The following is a 20239-nucleotide window of genomic DNA, read 5'->3' as shown; positions in this document are numbered from 1 at the left end:
TAGGTAGAAAAATGATGAACAGTTGAAAGTTGGAATGGGTTGAATCGGTTGAAAAATGTAGAAATGAGAAGGGAAAAGGGAATTGGGTGTGAATTTCAAAATAAAAGATGTGAAGTTTTTGGTAAGTGGGAAGTTGTGGAATAGGTAGAAAAATGATGAACAGTTGAAAGTTGGAATGGGTTGAATCGGTTGAAAAATGTAGAAATGAGAAGGGAAAAGGGAATTGAGTGTGAATTTCAAAATAAAAGATGTGAAGTTTTTGGTAAGTGGGAAGTTGTGGAATAGGTAGAAAAATGATGAACAGTTGAAAGTTGGAATGGGTTGAATCGGTTGAAAAATGTAGAAATGAGAAGGGAAAAGGGAATTGGGTGTGAATTTCAAAATAAAAGATGTGAAGTTTTTGGTTAGTGGGAAGTTGTGGAATGGGTAGAAAAATGATGAACAGTTGAAAGTTGGAATGGGTTGAATCGGTTGAAAAATGTAGAAATTAGAAGGGAAAAAGGAATTGGGTGTGAATTTCAAAATAAAAGATGTGAAGTATTTGGGAAGTTGTGGAATAGGTAGAAAAATGATGAACAGTTGAAAGTTGGAATGGGTTGAATCGGTTGAAAAATGTAGAAATTAGAGTACAAAAACGGAATTTGAGAGAATTTTGGTTGAATTTCAAAATAAAAGATGTGAAGTTTTTGGTAAGTGGGAAGTTGTGGAATAGGTAGAAAAATGATGAACAGTTGAAAGTTGGAATGGGTTGAATCGGTTGAAAAATGTAGAAATGAGAAGGGAAAAGGAAATTGGGTGTGAATTTCAAAATAAAAGATGTGAAGTTTTTGGTAAGTGGGAAGTTGTGGAATAGGTAGAAAAATGATGAACAGTTGAAAGTTGGAATGGGTTGAATCGGTTGAAAAATGTAGAAATGAGAAGGGAAAAGGAATTGGGTGTGAATTTCAAAATAAAAGATGTGAAGCTTTTGGTAAGTGGGAAGTTGTGGAATCGGTAGAAAAATAATGAACAGTTGAAAGTTGGAATGGGTTGAATCGGTTGAAAAATGTAGAAATTAGAGTGGAAAAACGAAATTTTAGAGAATTTTGGTTGAATTTCAAAATAAAAGATGTGAAGTTTTTGGGAAGTGGGACGTTGTGGAATAGGTAGGCAAAAGATGAACAGTTGAAAGTTGGAACGAGTTGAATCGGTTGAAAAATGTAGAAGTTAGAGCTGAAAAACGAAATTTTGTGAAAATTTGTCGGAATTTTTAACGTGAAAACGTGAAATTTCTGAATTTGGGAATTTTGGGAATGTCGAGAATCCTTCCGAATGTGATTAGAATGTGCTGAATGATGTGAATTTCAAATTGGAACGACGTAAACGTGAAATGTCGAATGTGCCATTAAGAATGAATGGGGAAAAATTTGTCGGAATTTGGGGAATTTTGCGGAATCGGAAAATGTTCGGAATGAGAAAAATACAAGCCACCCTTTCCTGAATATTTGGAATACGTGAAAAGTGGAATGGAGTGAATCGGGTGAATTTTGTGAAAGAAGAAGCGGGACAAAAAAGTGAGGAGAATAAAATATAATAATAACTAGAATTTTGCAATTTCTGGAGAAATTGCGTGTGAAGGCGAAATGTATGAATAACTTTTTCGGGGAATGCTGCCGAACGATGTTGAAACGTGTTGAATTACTTGAGAAATGTAGAATATTTGGAGAATTTGTGGTGAATTTCAAAATTGAAAGTTTGGAATATTTGGTAAGTGGGAAGTTGTGGAATAGGTAGGCAAAAGATGAACAGCTGAAAGTTGGAATGGGTTGAAAAATGTAGAAATTAGAGTAAAAAACGAAATTTGGGAGAATTTGGTTGAATTTCAAATTTCGAATTTTTGGTAAGTGGGAAATTGTGGAATAGGTAGGCAAAAGATGTACAGTTGAAAGTTGGAACGGGTTGAATCAGTTAAAAAATGTAGAAGTTAGAGCAAATGTTGAATCCCCATAGAGAATGAATGGGAAAATAAGAAAAAGCAATTGCGCCAAAATCTTTCTAAATTTGGAACAAAACAAAAAAAACGGCCTCAGGAGGTTCACTTTTGGGATAAAAATGTTGAAACGGGTTAAATCGGACAATAAACGAAGACGTTAGCGCAAATGTAGCTATTTGGGGCACTTAGTGTTGAAATAAGGTCACTTCCGGCTTGATTCGGGTCATTTCCGGTCTAATTTGGGTCACTTCCGGTTTATTTGGGTCACTTCCGGTTTAAAACAGGCCACTTCCGGTTTAGCTGAGGTCACTTCCGGTTTATTTGGGGTCACTTCCGGTCTAAAAAGGTCACTTCCGGTTCATTTGTGGTCACTTCCGGTTTGATTTGGGGTCACTTCCGGTTTACCAGAGGTCACTTCCGGTCTATTTGGGGTCACTTCCGGTCTATTTGGGGTCACTTCCGGTTTATTTGGGTCACTTCCGGTTCGTCTGAGGTCACTTCCGGTTTATAAGGGGTCATTTCCGGTCTAAAAAGGTCACTTCCGGTACATTTGGGGTCACTTCCGGTTTGATTTGGGGTCACTTCCGGTTTACCTGAGGTCACTTCCGGTCTATTTGGGGTCACTTCCGGTTTAATTTGGGTCACTTCCGGTTCGTCTGAGGTCACTTCCGGTTTATTAGGGGTCATTTCCGGTCTAAAAAGGTCACTTCCGGTACATTTGGGGTCACTTCCGGTTTGATTTGGGGTCACTTCCGGTTTACCTGAGGTCACTTCCGGTCTATTTGGGGTCACTTTCGGTTTGATTTGGGCCACTTCCGGTTCATTCTGGGTTCATTGGTGGCACTTCAGGGTCATCCAAGATGGCCGCCACACTGGAATTGGGGGTCAAGGGTTGAATTGTGTAAGCATAGTGGAAGTGGGGGTGAATGGGAGTGAATGTGGGAAGAATAAGGTGAATTAAGTGAATAAATTTGGAATGGGTTGAATCTGTTGAAAAATGTAGAAATGAGAAGGGAAAAAGGAATTGGGTGTGAATTTCAAAATAAAAGATGTGAAGTTTTTGGTAAGTGGGAAGTTGTGGAATAGGTAGAAAAATGATGAACAGTTGAAAGTTGGAATGGGTTGAATCGGTTGAAAAATGTAGAAATGAGAAGGAGAAACGGAAATATTGGAGAATTGGGTGTGAATTTCAAAATAAAAGATGTGAAGTTTTTGGTAAGTGGGAAGTTGTGGAATAGGTAGAAAAATGATGAACAGTTGAAAGTTGGAATGGGTTGAATCGGTTGAAAAATGTAGAAATGAGAAGGGAAAAGGAATTGGGTGTGAATTTCAAAATAAAAGATGTGAAGCTTTTGGTAAGTGGGAAGTTGTGGAATCAGTAGAAAAATAATGAACAGTTGAAAGTTGGAATGGGTTGAATCGGTTGAAAAATGTAGAAATTAGAGTAGAAAAACGAAATTTTAGAGAATTTTGGTTGAATTTCAAAATAAAAGATGTGAAGTTTTTGGTAAGTGGGACGTTGTGGAATAGGTAGGCAAAAGATGAACAGTTGAAAGTTGGAACGAGTTGAATCGGTTGAAAAATGTAGAAGTTAGAGGTGAAAAACGAAATTTTGTGAAAATTTGTCGGAATTTTTAACGTGAAAACGTGAAATTTTCGAATTTGGGAATTTTGGGAATGTCGAGAATCCTTCCGAATGTGATTAGAATGTGCTGAATGATGTGAATTTCAAATTGGAACGACGTAAATGTGAAATGTCGAATGTGCCATTAAGAATGAATGGGGAAAAATTTGTCGGAATTTTGGGAATTTTGCGGAATCGGAAAATTTTCGGAACGAGCAAAATACAAGCGCTCGTCGCGTGAATATTTGGAATACGTGAAAAGTGGAATGGAGTGAATCGGATGAATTATGTGGAAGATGAAACGTGTCAAAAAAGTGTGGAGAAACGTAGAGAATAATAATAACTAGAATTTTGCAATTTCTGGAGAAATTGCGTGTGAAGGCGAAATGTATGAATAACTTCTTCGGGGAATGCTGCCGAACGATGTTGAAACGTGTTGAATTACTTGAGAAATGTAGAATATTTGGAGAATTTGTGGTGAATTTCAAAATTGAAAGTTTGGAATATTTGGTAAGTGGGAAGTTGCGGAATAGGTAGGCAAAAGATGAACAGTTGAAAGTTGGAATGGGTTGAATCGGTAGAAAAATGTAGAAGTTAGAGTAGAAAAACGAAATTTTGGAGAATTTGGTTGAATTTTAAATTTGGAATTGTTGGTAAGTGGGAAGTTGTGGAATAGGTAGGCAAAAGATGAACAGTTGAAAGTTGGAACGGGTTGAATCAGTTAAAAAATGTAGAAGTTAGAGCAAATGTTGAATCCCCATAGAGAATGAATGGGAAAATAAAAAAAAGCAATTGCGCCAAAATCTTTCTAGATTTGGGACAAAACCAAAAAAAACGGCCTCAGGAGGTTCACTTTTGGGGTAAAAATGTTGAAACGGGTTAAATCGGACAAAAAACGAAGACGTTAGCGCAAATGTAGCTATTTGGGGCACTTAGTGTTGAAATAAGGTCACTTCCGGCTTGATTCGGGTCATTTCCGGTCTAATTTGGGTCACTTCCGGTTTATTTGGGTCACTTCCGGTTTAAAACAGGTCACTTCCGGTTTAGCTGAGGTCACTTCCGGTTTATTTGGGGTCATTTCCGGTCTAAAAAGGTCAATTCCGGTTCATTTGGGGTCACTTCCGGTTTGATTTGGGGTCACTTCCGGTTTACCAGAGGTCACTTCCGGTCTATTTGGGGTCACTTCCGGTCTATCTGGGGTCACTTCCGGTTTATTTGGGTCACTTCCGGTTTAATTTGGGTCACTTCCGGTTCGTCTGAGGTCACTTCCGGTTTATTAGGGGTCATTTCCGGTCTAAAAAGGTCACTTCCGGTACATTTGGGGTCACTTCCGGTTTGATTTGGGGTCACTTCCGGTTTACCTGAGGTCACTTCCGGTCTATTTGGGGTCACTTTCGGTTTGATTTTGGGCACTTCCGGTTCATTCTGGGTTCATTGGTGGCACTTCAGGGTCATCCAAGATGGCCGCCACACTGGAATTGGGGGTCAAGGGTTGAATTGTGTAAGCATAGTGGAAGTGGGGGTGAATGGGAGTGAATGTGGGAAGAATAAGGTGAATTAAGTGAATAAATTTGGAATGGGTTGAATCGGTTGAAAAATGTAGAAATGAGAAGGGAAAAAGGAATTGGGTGTGAATTTCAAAATAAAAGATGTGAAGTTTTTGGTAAGTGGGAAGTTGTGGAATAGGTAGAAAAATGATGAACAGTTGAAAGTTGGAATGGGTTGAATCGGTTGAAAAATGTAGAAATGAGAAGGGAAAAAGGAATTGGGTGGGAATTTCAAAATAAAAGATGTGAAGTTTTTGGGACGTGGGAAGTTGTGGAATAGGTAGAAAAATGATGAACAGTTGAAAGTTGGAATGGGTTGAATCGGTTGAAAAATGTAGAAATGAGAAGGGAAAAGGGAATTGGGTGTGAATTTCAAAATAAAAGATGTGAAGTTTTTGGTAAGTGGGAAGTTGTGGAATAGGTAGAAAAATGATGAACAGTTGAAAGTTGGAATGGGTTGAATCGGTTGAAAAATGTAGAAATGAGAAGGGAAAAAGGAATTGGGTGTGAATTTCAAAATAAAAGATGTGAAGTATTTGGGAAGTTGTGGAATAGGTAGAAAAATGATGAACAGTTGAAAGTTGGAATGGGTTGAATCGGTTGAAAAATGTAGAAATTAGAGTACAAAAACGGAATTTGAGAGAATTTTGGTTGAATTTCAAAATAAAATATGTGAAGTTTTTGGTAAGTGGGAAGTTGTGGAATAGGTAGAAAAATGATGAACAGTTGAAAGTTGGAATGGGTTGAATCGGTTGAAAAATGTAGAAATGAGAAGGAGAAACGGAAATATTGGAGAATTGGGTGTGAATTTCAAAATAAAAGATGTGAAGTTTTTGGTAAGTGGGAAGTTGTGGAATAGGTAGAAAAATGATGAACAGTTGAAAGTTGGAATGGGTTGAATCGGTTGAAAAATGTAGAAATGAGAAGGGAAAAGGAATTGGGTGTGAATTTCAAAATAAAAGATGTGAAGCTTTTGGTAAGTGGGAAGTTGTGGAATCAGTAGAAAAATAATGAACAGTTGAAAGTTGGAATGGGTTGAATCGGTTGAAAAATGTAGAAATTAGAGTAGAAAAACGAAATTTTAGAGAATTTTGGTTGAATTTCAAAATAAAAGATGTGAAGTTTTTGGTAAGTGGGACGTTGTGGAATAGGTAGGCAAAAGATGAACAGTTGAAAGTTGGAACGAGTTGAATCGGTTGAAAAATGTAGAAGTTAGAGGTGAAAAACGAAATTTTGTGAAAATTTGTCGGAATTTTTAACGTGAAAACGTGAAATTTTCGAATTTGGGAATTTTGGGAATGTCGAGAATCCTTCCGAATGTGATTAGAATGTGCTGAATGATGTGAATTTCAAATTGGAACGACGTAAATGTGAAATGTCGAATGTGCCATTAAGAATGAATGGGGAAAAATTTGTCGGAATTTTGGGAATTTTGCGGAATCGGAAAATTTTCGGAACGAGCAAAATACAAGCGCTCGTCGCGTGAATATTTGGAATACGTGAAAAGTGGAATGGAGTGAATCGGATGAATTATGTGGAAGATGAAACGTGTCAAAAAAGTGTGGAGAAACGTAGAGAATAACTAGAATTTTGCAATTTCTGGAGAAATTGCGTGTGAAGGCGAAATGTATGAATAACTTTTTCGGGGAATGCTGCCGAACGATGTTGAAACGTGTAGAATTACTTGAGAAATGTAGAATATTTGGAGAATTTGTGGTGAATATCAAAATTGAAAGTTTGGAATATTTGGTAAGTGGGAAGTTGTGGAATAGGTAGGCAAAAGATGAACAGTTGAAAGTTGGAATGGGTTGAATCGGTTGAAAAATGTAGAAGTTAGAGTAGAAAAACGAAATTTTGGAGAATTTGGTTGAATTTTAAATTTGGAATTGTTGGTAAGTGGGAAGTTGTGGAATAGGTAGGCAAAAGATGAACAGTTAAAAGTTGGAACGGGTTGAATCAGTTAAAAAATGTAGAAGTTAGAGCAAATGTTGAATCCCCATAGAGAATGAATGGGAAAATAAAAAAAAGCAATTGCGCCAAAATCTTTCTAAATTTGGAACAAAACCCAAAGAAACGGCCTCAGGAGGTTCACTTTTGGGGTAAAAATGTTGAAACGGGTTAAATCGGACAAAAAACGAAGACGTTAGCGCAAATGTAGCTATTTGGGGCACTTAGTGTTGAAATAAGGTCACTTCCGGCTTGATTCGGGTCATTTCCGGTCTAATTTGGGTCACTTCCGGTTTATTTGGGTCACTTCCGGTTTAAAACAGGTCACTTCCGGTTTAGCTGAGGTCACTTCCGGTTTATTTGGGGTCATTTCCGGTCGAAAAAGGTCACTTCCGGTTCATTTGGGTTCACTTCCGGTTTGATTTGGGGTCACTTCCGGTTTACCAGAGGTCACTTCCGGTCTATTTGGGGTCACTTCCGGTCTATTTGGGGTCACTTCCGGTTTATTTGGGTCACTTCCGGTTTAATTTGGGTCACTTCCGGTTCGTCTGAGGTCACTTCCTGTTTATTAGGGGTCATTTCCGGTCTAAAAAGGTCACTTCCGGTACATTTGGGGTCACTTCCGGTTTGATTTGGGGTCACTTCCGGTTTACCTGAGGTCACTTCCGGTCTATTTGGGGTCACTTTCGGTTTGATTTGGGGCACTTCCGGTTCATTTTGGGTTCATTGGGGGCACTTGAGGGTCAATCCAAGATGGCCGCCACACTGGAATTGGGGGTCAAGGGTTGAATGTGTAAGCGTAGTGGAAGTGGGGGTGAATGGGAGTGAATGTGGGAAGCATAAGGTGAATGCATTTGGAATGGGTTGAATCGGTCGAAAAATGTAGAAATTAGAGTAGAAAAACGAAATTTTAGAGAATTTTGGTTGAATTTCAAATTTGAGAATTAGGAATTTTTGGTAAGTGGGAAGTTGTGGAATAGGTAGGCAAAAGATGAACAGTTGAAAGTTGGAATGGGTTGAATCGGTTGAAAAATGTAGAAATTAGAGTGGAATAACGGAATTTGAGAGAATTTTGGTTGAATTTCAAATTTGAAAATTTGGAATTTTTGGTAAGTGGGAAGTTGTGGAATAGGTAGGCAAAAGATGAACAGTTGAAAGTTGGAATGGGTTGAATCGGTTGAAAAATGTAGAAGTTAGAGGTGAAAAACGAAATTTTGTGAAATGTTGAATGTGCCATTAAGAATGGATGGGGAAAAATTTGTCGGAATTTTGGGAATTTTGCGGAATCGGAAAATTTTCGGAATGAGAAAAATACAAGCGCTCATGTCGTGAATATTTGGAATACGTGAAAAGTGGAATGGAGTGAATCGGATGAATTTTGTGGAAGAAGAAGCGGGACAAAAAAGTGGCGGGAATAAAATAGAATAATAATAATAATAAAGTAAATGGAGTAGAATAACATATGTGTGAAGGCCTTCGCCTTCACACAATAATAATAACTAGAATTTTGCAATTTCTGGAGAAATTGCGTGTGAAGGCGAAATGTATGAATAACTTTTTCGGGGAATGCTGCCGAACGATGTTGAAACGTGTTGAATTACTTGAGAAATGTAGAATATTTGGAGAATTTGTGGCGAATTTCAAAATAAAAGATGTGAAGTTTTTGGTAAGTGGGAAGTTGTGGAATAGGTTGAAAAATGATGAACAGTTGAAAGTTGGAATGGGTTGAATCGGTTGAAAAATGTAGAAATGAGAAGGGAAAAAGGAATTGGGTGTGAATTTCAAAATAAAAGATGTGAAGGTTTTGGGAAGTTGTGGAATAGGTCGAAAAATGATGAACAGTTGAAAGTTGGAATGGGTTGAATCGGTTGAAAAATGTAGAAATGAGAAGGGAAAAGGGAATTGGGTGTGAATTTCAAAATAAAAGATGTGAAGTTTTTGGTAAGTGGGAAGTTGTGGAATAGGTAGAAAAATGATGAACAGTTGAAAGTTGGAATGGGTTGAATCGGTTGAAAAATGTAGAAAGGAGAAGGGAAAAGGGAATTGAGTGTGAATTTCAAAATAAAAGATGTGAAGTTTTTGGTAAGTGGGAAGTTGTGGAATAGGTAGAAAAATGATGAACAGTTGAAAGTTGGAATGGGTTGAATCGGTTGAAAAATGTAGAAATGAGAAGGGAAAAGGGAATTGGGTGTGAATTTCAAAATAAAAGATGTGAAGTATTTGGGAAGTTGTGGAATAGGTAGAAAAATGATGAACAGTTGAAAGTTGGAATGGGTTGAATCGGTTGAAAAATGTAGAAATTAGAGTACAAAAACGGAATTTGAGAGAATTTTGGTTGAATTTCAAAATAAAAGATGTGAAGTTTTTGGTAAGTGGGAAGTTGTGGAATAGGTAGAAAAATGATGAACAGTTGAAAGTTGGAATGGGTTGAATCGGTTGAAAAATGTAGAAATGAGAAGGGAAAAGGAAATTGGGTGTGAATTTCAAAATAAAAGATGTGAAGTTTTTGGTAAGTGGGAAGTTGTGGAATAGGTAGAAAAATGATGAACAGTTGAAAGTTGGAATGGGTTGAATCGGTTGAAAAATGTAGAAATGAGAAGGGAAAAGGAATTGGGTGTGAATTTCAAAATAAAAGACGTGAAGCTTTTGGTAAGTGGGAAGTTGTGGAATCGGTAGAAAAATAATGAACAGTTGAAAGTTGGAATGGGTTGAATCGGTTGAAAAATGTAGAAATGAGAAGGGGAAAGGAAATTGGGTGTGAATTTCAAAATAAAAGATGTGAAGTTTTTGGTAAGTGGGAAGTTGTGGAATAGGTAGAAAAATGATGAACAGTTGAAAGTTGGAATGGGTTGAATCGGTTGAAAAATGTAGAAATGAGAAGGGAAAAGGAATTGGGTGTGAATTTCAAAATAAAAGACGTGAAGCTTTTGGTAAGTGGGAAGTTGTGGAATCGGTAGAAAAATAGTGAACAGTTGAAAGTTGGAATGGGTTGAATCGGTTGAAAAATGTAGAAATGAGAAGGGAAAAGGAAATTGGGTGTGAATTTCAAAATAAAAGATGTGAAGTTTTTGGTAAGTGGGAAGTTGTGGAATAGGTAGAAAAATGATGAACAGTTGAAAGTTGGAATGGGTTGAATCGGTTGAAAAATGTAGAAATGAGAAGGGAAAAGGAATTGGGTGTGAATTTCAAAATAAAAGATGTGAAGCTTTTGGTAAGTGGGAAGTTGTGGAATCAGTAGAAAAATAATGAACAGTTGAAAGTTGGAATGGGTTGAATCGGTTGAAAAATGTAGAAATTAGAGTAGAAAAACGAAATTTTAGAGAATTTTGGTTGAATTTCAAAATAAAAGATGTGAAGTTTTTGGTAAGTGGGACGTTGTGGAATAGGTAGGCAAAAGATGAACAGTTGAAAGTTGGAACGAGTTGAATCGGTTGAAAAATGTAGAAGTTAGAGGTGAAAAACGAAATTTTGTGAAAATTTGTCGGAATTTTTAACGTGAAAACGTGAAATTTTCGAATTTGGGAATTTTGGGAATGTCGAGAATCCTTCCGAATGTGATTAGAATGTGCTGAATGATGTGAATTTCAAATTGGAACGACGTAAATGTGAAATGTCGAATGTGCCATTAAGAATGAATGGGGAAAAATTTGTCGGAATTTTGGGAATTTTGCGGAATCGGAAAATTTTCGGAACGAGAAAAATACAAGCGCTCGTCGCGTGAATATTTGGAATACGTGAAAAGTGGAATGGAGTGAATCGGATGAATTATGTGGAAGATGAAACGTGTCAAAAAAGTGTGGAGAATAAAAGAGAATAATAATAATAATAGAGAATGGTGTAGAATAACATATGTGTGAAGGCCTTCGCCTTCACACAATAATAATAGAGAATGGTGTAGAATAACATATGTGTGAAGGCCTTCGCCTTCACACAATAATAACTAGAATTTTGCAATTTCTGGAGAAATTGCGTGTGAAGGCGAAATGTATGAATAACTTCTTCGGGGAATGCTGCCGAACGATGTTGAAACGTGTTGAATTACTTGAGAAATGTAGAATATTTGGAGAATTTGTGGTGAATTTCAAAATAAAAGATGTGAAGTTTTTGGTAAGTGGGAAGTTGTGGAATAGGTAGAAAAATGATGAACAGTTGAAAGTTGGAATGGGTTGAATCAGTTGAAAAATGTAGAAATGAGAAGGGAAAAGGGAATTGGGGTTGAATTTCAAAATAAAAGATGTGAAGTTTTTGGTAAGTGGGAAGTTGTGGAATAGGTAGAAAAATGATGAACAGTTGAAAGTTGGAATGGGTTGAATCGGTTGAAAAATGTAGAAATGAGAAGGGAAAAGGGAATTGAGTGTGAATTTCAAAATAAAAGATGTGAATTTTTTGGTAAGTGGGAAGTTGTGGAATAGGTAGAAAAATGATGAACAGTTGAAAGTTGGAATGGGTTGAATCGGTTGAAAAATGTAGAAATGAGAAGGGAAAAGGGAAGTGGGTGTGAATTTCAAAATAAAAGATGTGAAGTTTTTGGTAAGTGGGAAGTTGTGGAATAGGTAGAAAAATGATGAACAGTTGAAAGTTGGAATGGGTTGAATCGGTTGAAAAATGTAGAAGTGAGAAGGGAAAAAGGAATTGGGTGTGAATTTCAAAATAAAAGATGTGAAGTATTTGGGAAGTTGTGGAATAGGTAGAAAAATGATGAACAGTTGAAAGTTGGAATGGGTTGAATCGGTTGAAAAATGTAGAAATTAGAGTACAAAAACGGAATTTGAGAGAATTTTGTTTGAATTTCAAAATAAAAGATGTGAAGTTTTTGGTAAGTGGGAAGTTGTGGAATAGGTAGAAAAATGATGAACAGTTGAAAGTTGGAATGGGTTGAATCGGTTGAAAAATGTAGAAATGAGAAGGGAAAAGGAAATTGGGTGTGAATTTCAAAATAAAAGATGTGAAGTTTTTGGTAAGTGGGAAGTTGTGGAATAGGTAGAAAAATGATGAACAGTTGAAAGTTGGAATGGGTTGAATCGGTTGAAAAATGTAGAAATGAGAAGGGAAAAGGAATTGGGTGTGAATTTCAAAATAAAAGATGTGAAGCTTTTGGTAAGTGGGAAGTTGTGGAATCGGTAGAAAAATAATGAACAGTTGAAAGTTGGAATGGGTTGAATCGGTTGAAAAATGTAGAAATGAGAAGGGAAAAGGAAATTGGGTGTGAATTTCAAAATAAAAGATGTGAAGTTTTTGGTAAGTGGGAAGTTGTGGAATAGGTAGAAAAATGATGAACAGTTGAAAGTTGGAATGGGTTGAATCGGTTGAAAAATGTAGAAATGAGAAGGGAAAAGGAATTGGGTGTGAATTTCAAAATAAAAGATGTGAAGCTTTTGGTAAGTGGGAAGTTGTGGAATCAGTAGAAAAATAATGAACAGTTGAAAGTTGGAATGGGTTGAATCGGTTGAAAAATGTAGAAATTAGAGTAGAAAAACGAAATTTTAGAGAATTTTGGTTGAATTTCAAAATAAAAGATGTGAAGTTTTTGGTAAGTGGGACGTTGTCGAATAGGTAGGCAAAAGATGAACAGTTGAAAGTTGGAACGAGTTGAATCGGTTGAAAAATGTAGAAGTTAGAGGTGAAAAACGAAATTTTGTGAAAATTTGTCGGAATTTTTAACGTGAAAACGTGAAATTTTCGAATTTGGGAATTTTGGGAATGTCGAGAATCCTTCCGAATGTGATTAGAATGTGCTGAATGATGTGAATTTCAAATTGGAACGACGTAAATGTGAAATGTCGAATGTGCCATTAAGAATGAATGGGGAAAAATTTGTCGGAATTTTGGGAATTTTGCGGAATCGGAAAATTTTCGGAACGAGAAAAATACAAGCGCTCGTCGCGTGAATATTTGGAATACGTGAAAAGTGGAATGGAGTGAATCGGATGAATTATGTGGAAGATGAAACGTGTCAAAAAAGTGTGGAGAATAAAAGAGAATAATAACTAGAATTTTGCAATTTCTGGAGAAATTGCGTGTGAAGGCGAAATGTATGAATAACTTTTTCGGGGAATGCTGCCGAACGATGTTGAAACGTGTTGAATTACTTGAGAAATGTAGAATATTTGGAGAATTTGTGGTGAATTTCAAAATTGAAAGTTTGGAATATTTGGTAAGTGGGAAGTTGTGGAATAGGTAGGCAGAAGATGAACAGCTGAAAGTTGGAATGGGTTGAATCGGTTGAAAAATGTAGAAATTAGAGTAGAAAAACGAAATTTTGGAGAATTTGGTTGAATTTCGAATTTGGAATTTTTGGTAAGTGGGAAGTTGTGGAATAGGCAGGCAAAAGATGTACAGTTGAAAGTTGGAACGGGTTGAATCAGTTGAAAAATATAGAAGTTAGAGCAAATGTTGAATCCCCATAGAGAATGAATGGGAAAATAAAAAAAGCAATTGCGCCAAAATCTTTCTAAATTTGGAAAAAAAACAAAAAACGGCCTCAAGAGGTTCACTTTTGGGGTAAAAATGTTGAAACGGGTTAAATCGGACAAAAAACGAAAAAGTTAGCAATTGTAGCTATTTGGGGCACTTAGTGTTGAAATAAGGTCACTTCCGGTTTGATTCGGGTCATTTCCGGTCTAATTTGGGTCACTTCCGGTTTATTTGGGTCACTTCCGGTTTAAAACAGGTCACTTCCGGTTTAGCTGAGGTCACTTCTGGTTTATTTGGGGTCACTTCCGGTCTAAAAAGGTCACTTCCGGTTCATTTGTGGTCACTTCCGGTTTGATTTGGGGTCACTTCCGGTTTACCAGAGGTCACTTCCGGTCTATTTGGGGTCACTTCCGGTCTATTTGGGGTCACTTCCGGTTTATTTGGGTCACTTCCGGTTTAATTTGGGTCACTTCCGGTTCGTCTGAGGTCACTTCCGGTTTATTAGGGGTCATTTCCGGTCTAAAAAGGTCACTTCCGGTACATTTGGGGTCACTTCCGGTTTGATTTGGGGTCACTTCCGGTTTACCTGAGGTCACTTCCGGTCTATTTGGGGTCACTTTCGGTTTGATTTGGGGCACTTCCGGTTCATTCTGGGTTCATTGGTGGCACTTCAGGGTCATCCAAGATGGCCGCCACACTGGAATTGGGGGTCAAGGGTTGAATTGTGTAAGCATAGTGGAAGTGGGGGTGAATGGGAGTGAATGTGGTAAGCATAAGATGAATAAAGGGAATAAATGTGGAATGGGTTGAATCGGTCGAAAAATGTAGAAATTAGAGTGGAAAAACGAAATTTTGGAGAATTTGGTTGAATTTCAAATGTGAAAGTTCGGAATTTTTGGTAAGTGGGAAGTTGTGGAATAGGTAGGCAAAAGATGAACAGTTGAAAGTTGGAATGGGTTGAATCGGTTGAAAAATGTAGAAATTAGAGTGGAAAAACTGAATTTTGGAGAATTTTGGTTGAATTTCAAATTTGAAAATTTGGAATTTTTGGTAAGTGGGAAGTTGTGGAATAGGTAGGCAAAAGATGAACAGTTGAAAGTTGGAATGGGTTGAATCGGTTGAAAAATGTAGAAATTAGAGTAGAAAAACAGAATTTGAGAGAATTTTGGTTGAATTTCAAATTTGAAAATTTGGAATTTTTGGTAAGTGGGAAGTTGTGGAATAGGTAGGCAAAAGATGAACAGTTGAAAGTTGGAATGGGTTGAATCGGTTGAAAAATGTAGAAGTTAGAGGTGAAAAACGAAATTTTGTGAAATGTGGAATGTGCCATTAAGAATGGATGGGGAAAAATTTGTCGGAATTTTGGGAATTTTGCGGAATCGGAAAATTTTCGGAATGAGAAAAATACAAGCGCTCATGTCGTGAATATTTGGAATACGTGAAAAGTGGAATGGAGTGAATCGGATGAATTTTGTGGAAGAAGAAGCGGGACAAAAAAGTGGCGGGAATAAAATAGAATAATAATAATAATAAAGTAAATGGAGTAGAATAACATATGTGTGAAGGCCTTCGCCTTCACACAATAACTAGAATTTTGCAATTTCTGGAGAAATTGCGTGTGAAGGCGAAATGTATGAATAACTTCTTCGGGGAATGCTGCCGAACGATGTTGAAACGTGTTGAATTACTTGAGAAATGTAGACTATTTGGAGAATTTGTGGCGAATTTCAAAATAAAAGATGTGAAGTTTTTGGTAAGCGGGAAGTTGTGGAATAGGTAGGCAAAAGATGAACAGTTGAAAGTTGGAATGGGTTGAATCGGTTGGAAAATGTAGAAATTAGAGTAGAAAAACGAAATTTTGGAGAATTTGGTTGAATTTCGAATTTCGAATTTTTGGTAAGTGGGAAGTTGTGGAATAGGTAGGCAAAAGATTTACAGTTGAAAGTTGGAACGGGTTGAATCAGTTAAAAAATGTAGAAGTTAGAGCAAATGTTGAATCCCCATAGAGAATAAATGGGAAAATAAAAAAAAGCAATTGCGCCAAAATCGTTCTAAGTTTGGAACAAAACAAAAAAAACGGCCTCAGGAGATTCACTTTTGGGGTAAAAATGTTGAAAGGGGTTAAATCAGACAAAAAACGAAAAAGTTAGCGCAAATGTAGCTATTTGGGCCACTCAGTGTTGAAATAAGGTCACTTCCGGTTTGATTCGGGTCACTTCCGGTCTAGTTTGGGTCACTTCCGGTTTATTTGGGTCACTTCCGGTTTAAAACAGGTCACTTCCGGTTTAGCTGAGGTCACTTCCGGTTTATTTGGGGTCATTTCCGGTCTAAAAAGGTCACTTCCGGTTCATTTGGGGTCACTTCCGGTTTGATTTGGGGTCACTTCCGGTTTACCAGAGGTCACTTCCGGTCTATAAGGGGTCACTTCCGGTTTGATTGGGTCACTTCCGGTTTATTTGGGTCACTTCCGGTTTATTAGGGGTCATTTCCGGTCTAAAAAGGTCACTTCCGGTACATTTGGGGTCACTTCCGGTTTGATTTGGGGTCACTTCCGGTTTACCTGAGGTCACTTCCGGTCTATTTGGGGTCACTTTCGGTTTGATTTGGGGCACTTCCGGTTCATTTTGGGTTCATTGGGGGCACTTGAGGGTCATCCAAGATGGCCGCCACACTGGAATTGGGGGTCAAGGGTTGAATGTGTAAGCGTAGTGGAAGTGGGGGTGAATGGGAGTGAATGTGGGAAGCATAAGGTGAATAAATTTGGAATGGGTTGAATCGGTCGAAAAATGTAGAAATGAGAGTAGAAAAACTGAATTTTTGAGAATTTGGTTGAATTTCAAATTTGAAAATGTGGAATTTTTGGTAAGTGGGAAGTTGTGGAATAGGTAGGCAAAAGATGAACAGTTGAAAGTTGGAATGGGTTGAATCGGTTGAAAAATGTAGAAATGAGAAGGGAAAAAGGAATTGGGTGTGAATTTCAAAATAAAAGATGTGAAGTATTTGGGAAGTTGTGGAATAGGTAGAAAAATGATGAACAGTTGAAAGTTGGAATGGGTTGAATCGGTTGAAAAATGTAGAAATTAGAGTACAAAAACGGAATTTGAGAGAATTTTGGTTGAATTTCAAAATAAAATATGTGAAGTTTTTGGTAAGTGGGAAGTTGTGGAATAGGTAGAAAAATGATGAACAGTTGAAAGTTGGAATGGGTTGAATCGGTTGAAAAATGTAGAAATGAGAAGGGAAAAGGAAATTGGGTGTGAATTTCAAAATAAAAGATGTGAAGTTTTTGGTAAGTGGGAAGTTGTGGAATAGGTAGAAAAATGATGAACAGTTGAAAGTTGGAATGGGTTGAATCGGTTGAAAAATGTAGAAATGAGAAGGGAAAAGGAATTGGGTGTGAATTTCAAAATAAAAGATGTGAAGCTTTTGGTAAGTGGGAAGTTGTGGAATCGGTAGAAAAATGATGAACAGTTGAAAGTTGGAATGGGTTGAATCGGTTGAAAAATGTAGAAATTAGAGTAGAAAAACGAAATTTTAGAGAATTTTGGTTGAATTTCAAAATAAAAGATGTGAAGTTTTTGGTAAGTGGGACGTTGTGGAATAGGTAGGCAAAAGATGAACAGTTGAAAGTTGGAACGAGTTGAATCGGTTGAAAAATGTAGAAGTTAGAGGTGAAAAACGAAATTTTGTGAAAATTTGTCGGAATTTTTAACGTGAAAACGAGAAATTTTCGAATTTGGGAATTTTGGGAATGTCGAGAATCCTTCCGAATGTGATTAGAATGTGCTGAATGATGTGAATTTCAAATTGGAACGACGTAAATGTGAAATGTCGAATGTGCCATTAAGAATGAATGGGGAAAAATTTGTCGGAATTTTGGGAATTTTGCGGAATCGGAAAATTTTCGGAACGAGAAAAATATAAGCGCTCATGTCGTGAATATTTGGAATACGTGAAAAGTGGAATGGAGTGAATCGGATGAATTATGTGGAAGATGAAACGTGTCAAAAAAGTGTGGAGAATAAAATAGAAGAATAATAATAACTAGAATTTTGCAATTTCTGGAGAAATTGCGTGTGAAGGCGAAATGTATGAATAACTTCTTCGGGGAATGCTGCCGAACGATGTTGAAACGTGTTGAATTACTTGAGAAATGTAGAATATTTGGAGAATTTGTGGTGAATTTCAAAATAAAAGATGTGAAGTTTTTGGTAAGTGGGAAGTTGTGGAATAGGTAGAAAAATGATGAACAGTTGAAAGTTGGAATGGGTTGAATCGGTTGAAAAATGTAGAAATGAGAAGGGAAAAAGGAATTGGGTGTGAATTTCAAAATAAAAGATGTGAAGGTTTTGGGAAGTTGTGGAATAGGTCGAAAAATGATGAACAGTTGAAAGTTGGAATGGGTTGAATCGGTTGAAAAATGTAGAAATGAGAAGGGAAAAGGGAATTGGGTGTGAATTTCAAAATAAAAGATGTGAAGTTTTTGGTAAGTGGGAAGTTGTGGAATAGGTAGAAAAATGATGAACAGTTGAAAGTTGGAATGGGTTGAATCGGTTGAAAAATGTAGAAATGAGAAGGGAAAAGGGAATTGGGTGTGAATTTCAAAATAAAAGATGTGAAGTTTTTGGTAAGTGGGAAGTTGTGGAATAGGTAGAAAAATGATGAACAGTTGAAAGTTGGAATGGGTTGAATCGGTTGAAAAATGTAGAAAGGAGAAGGGAAAAGGGAATTGAGTGTGAATTTCAAAATAAAAGATGTGAAGTTTTTGGTAAGTGGGAAGTTGTGGAATAGGTAGAAAAATGATGAACAGTTGAAAGTTGGAATGGGTTGAATCGGTTGAAAAATGTAGAAATGAGAAGGGAAAAGGGAATTGGGTGTGAATTTCAAAATAAAAGATGTGAAGTATTTGGGAAGTTGTGGAATAGGTAGAAAAATGATGAACAGTTGAAAGTTGGAATGGGTTGAATCGGTTGAAAAATGTAGAAATTAGAGTACAAAAACGGAATTTGAGAGAATTTTGGTTGAATTTCAAAATAAAAGATGTGAAGTTTTTGGTAAGTGGGAAGTTGTGGAATAGGTAGAAAAATGATGAACAGTTGAAAGTTGGAATGGGTTGAATCGGTTGAAAAATGTAGAAATGAGAAGGGAAAAGGAAATTGGGTGTGAATTTCAAAATAAAAGATGTGAAGTTTTTGGTAAGTGTGAAGTTGTGGAATAGGTAGAAAAATGATGAACAGTTGAAAGTTCGAATGGGTTGAATCGGTTGAAAAATGTAGAAATGAGAAGGGAAAAGGAATTGGGTGTGAATTTCAAAATAAAAGACGTGAAGCTTTTGGTAAGTGGGAAGTTGTGGAATCGGTAGAAAAATAATGAACAGTTGAAAGTTGGAATGGGTTGAATCGGTTGAAAAATGTAGAAATGAGAAGGGGAAAGGAAATTGGGTGTGAATTTCAAAATAAAAGATGTGAAGTTTTTGGTAAGTGGGAAGTTGTGGAATAGGTAGAAAAATGATGAACAGTTGAAAGTTGGAATGGGTTGAATCGGTTGAAAAATGTAGAAATGAGAAGGGAAAAGGAATTGGGTGTGAATTTCAAAATAAAAGACGTGAAGCTTTTGGTAAGTGGGAAGTTGTGGAATCGGTAGAAAAATAGTGAACAGTTGAAAGTTGGAATGGGTTGAATCGGTTGAAAAATGTAGAAATGAGAAGGGAAAAGGAAATTGGGTGTGAATTTCAAAATAAAAGATGTGAAGTTTTTGGTAAGTGGGAAGTTGTGGAATAGGTAGAAAAATGATGAACAGTTGAAAGTTGGAATGGGTTGAATCGGTTGAAAAATGTAGAAATGAGAAGGGAAAAGGAATTGGGTGGGAATTTCAAAATAAAAGATGTGAAGCTTTTGGTAAGTGGGAAGTTGTGGAATCAGTAGAAAAATAATGAACAGTTGAAAGTTGGAATGGGTTGAATCGGTTGAAAAATGTAGAAATTAGAGTAGAAAAACGAAATTTTAGAGAATTTTGGTTGAATTTCAAAATAAAAGATGTGAAGCTTTTGGTAAGTGGGACGTTGTGGAATAGGTAGGCAAAAGATGAACAGTTGAAAGTTGGAACGAGTTGAATCGGTTGAAAAATGTAGAAGTTAGAGGTGAAAAACGAAATTTTGTGAAAATTTGTCGGAATTTTTAACGTGAAAACGTGAAATTTTCGAATTTGGGAATTTTGGGAATGTCGAGAATCCTTCCGAATGTGATTAGAATGTGCTGAATGATGTGAATTTCAAATTGGAACGACGTAAATGTGAAATGTCGAATGTGCCATTAAGAATGAATGGGGAAAAATTTGTCGGAATTTTGGGAATTTTGCGGAATCGGAAAATTTTCGGAACGAGAAAAATACAAGCGCTCGTCGCGTGAATATTTGGAATACGTGAAAAGTGGAATGGAGTGAATCGGATGAATTATGTGGAAGATGAAACGTGTCAAAAAAGTGTGGAGAATAAAAGAGAATAATAATAATAATAGAGAATGGTGTAGAATAACATATGTGTGAAGGCCTTCGCCTTCACACAATAATAATAGAGAATGGTGTAGAATAACATATGTGTGAAGGCCTTCGCCTTCACACAATAATAATAAAGTGAATGGAGTAGAATAACATAAGTGTGAAGGCCTTCGCCTTCACACAATGATGAAAATATTTAATTCAATGTAAATTGTATCCACTTGGAAAAAAATAACAAAA

The sequence above is a fragment of the Syngnathus typhle genome, linkage group LG7, assembly GCF_033458585.1.
Source record: "Syngnathus typhle isolate RoL2023-S1 ecotype Sweden linkage group LG7, RoL_Styp_1.0, whole genome shotgun sequence".
Taxonomy (NCBI): Eukaryota; Metazoa; Chordata; class Actinopteri; order Syngnathiformes; family Syngnathidae; genus Syngnathus; species Syngnathus typhle.
Note: the sequence above shows the minus strand (reverse complement) of the source record.